The sequence below is a fragment of the Meleagris gallopavo genome, chromosome 19 (assembly GCF_000146605.3).
Source record: "Meleagris gallopavo isolate NT-WF06-2002-E0010 breed Aviagen turkey brand Nicholas breeding stock chromosome 19, Turkey_5.1, whole genome shotgun sequence".
Classification (NCBI taxonomy): domain Eukaryota; kingdom Metazoa; phylum Chordata; class Aves; order Galliformes; family Phasianidae; genus Meleagris; species Meleagris gallopavo.
Window position 1 is genome coordinate 8612934 of NC_015029.2, and position 2216 is coordinate 8615149.

Below are 2216 nucleotides of genomic sequence, written 5' to 3' on the forward strand. Positions count from 1 at the left end.
GGCGGGACGGGGCGGAGCGGGGCAGGGCGGCCCGCTGGGCGGGGAGCGCCGCTGGGTGGAACGCACGGAGGCGGTTAAGGTGGACAAATAATTTTTATTTGTGCATGCAAATACATGTCAATACTGCAAACTTCTTCCATCGATTCTCTCAAACACTGAAAACCATGATGCTCTACTCTGTGACCGGCCAAAGCTAAAACCTCTTCACTTCAGTGCTACAGCAAACACGCACGGCCGCCCCGCACGGGACCCCCTACTCTACCACGAGGGAACAGACGAGTCGGGAACTCAAACCGAAATAAACGGAATAGAATTTACTCCCCCATATAACCCCATTTCATTTTACAGATTTTAAATTATAGTTTTAAATAGAAGCTGAGAATGCGCCATAAAAATGAGCATTAAATCCATCGTAGCGATGGTGCCTGCTTTATACATGATGGGTGTACACCATCTTTTATTTCATTTACATTTCAATCGAACAATAGATTTGCAAAGAAAATGTCTAATACAGACGTAAAAATATTCACACTAGAGCTTCACAATCGGTTGTACAATTGACAAACAGGCCTCTTTTCCCAAACTTTCCAGCTAAGCAAATTTATAAAATGTAATCGATGCAACAAGAAAAAAATTTCCTTAAACTTCCAGGGAAAAGAATACGCAGTAAACAGTATAAATGCGGACAGCAGATGCTGCAAGCTAACCACAATACTTCGGAGTGGCTGTACAGTGGGGATGTGCAGTACAAATCAAAGCCACGTGTGTTGTATCACAACTACCGTATAATATACTTGTTTGCCCAGCTACGAAATGCATGCATCCCATGCCTCGGATTCACGGAGATCTACTCTGGGTAAGTCAGTGGGCTCTGGGCAACGACCCTGGCTTTTGGCAGCGAGAGAAGCAGGCTCCGTTTGAGTTCAGCCTTCGCGGCAACCTCTCGATCACGACTGGAGGTGCAGGGCTAGGTTTGGATTTGGGAATGTCAGCGATTCCTTTTTGGCTTCCCCCGTCACCGACAGCTCCCTTCCCTCGCTGTGCTCCCTTGCCAGCAAAGAGACGCACAGTGCTGCCTGCTGCCAAAGCGCGCTGCTCGATTATCCTGAAAACTGGGTTATTCCAAAGCACATTTGTTGTGTTCTGCTTGCAGAAGAGGTCCCTCAATGAGAGGGAACTGCCTAACAGAAGGGATCAAACTACAACATAAAGAATGGACTTTTACATACTATAGATAATTCGATCGTTTCTCATTTTGTTACACTCTCAAATTCAACATCTTCCTTTAAGCCCAATAATAATGAAGAATCTGTTCACAAAGATGATCAAGGAGCTGCTGGCATACAGTGTCTATGTACAGCAACAGATACAACTTGACAACTTGTGCTTTAAGAAAGCAAACAAAAACATGTTTGGAACTATTCTGAGTGTAGACAGTTATTTTAAGTGTTCTTTCCTCAGCTGTTTCCTACCACTGTGCATTGCTTTGTACCTCATCCAGCCTAGTACACTATTATACAAGAATAGCATTCAGCTCTTGAGCAGAGGATAATTAAAATTGTGCAATAACACAATCATGTTATCAAAGCACTAAAACCTGCCAGATTAGACTTCTACAATGAGCAATTAAGAGCTTATTTAACAATCAGTGTGTACAATTTTTTTGTTTTTAAATCAAGTGTCAAACTTCAGCATCCCTGTACTAGACTACCAAGAACCAATGCCAGTTTGCTTTGCAAAGAGTCTAACCTTTCCTTTGAAGGGTCTAGTATACATTCTACAATGCAAAATCTGCATAAACACTAAGATTCATTTCTTGTCACCTGTTTACAGGAACAAAATATCAGTAGCAGGGCTATCACTCTGCTATAATTATATGTTAAGAATGTACAGATAATTACTTCTCACACAAGCATTCTCCCAGCACAAGCATTAGTCTCTATTAAGACCTATGTGGAAAATGAGGCAAAACAAGGAATGAATCCAGGTAGTGAGGCAACACAATTAACTTAGATACTAATAATTCCTGTATCTCTTGCATGTGAAATCCCTGCTGTACCCCTAAGAGGGGAAAAGAAAAGAAGAAAAAAAAAAACAACACAACAAACTCAAAATGCTTGTCCAAGCAAAGCAAAAGAGCCAATCCTTTTCCCCAATCTGCTATGGGCCTTTTTTTTTTCTTTTTTCTTTTTTTCTTTTTTTTTTTTTTTTCTTTC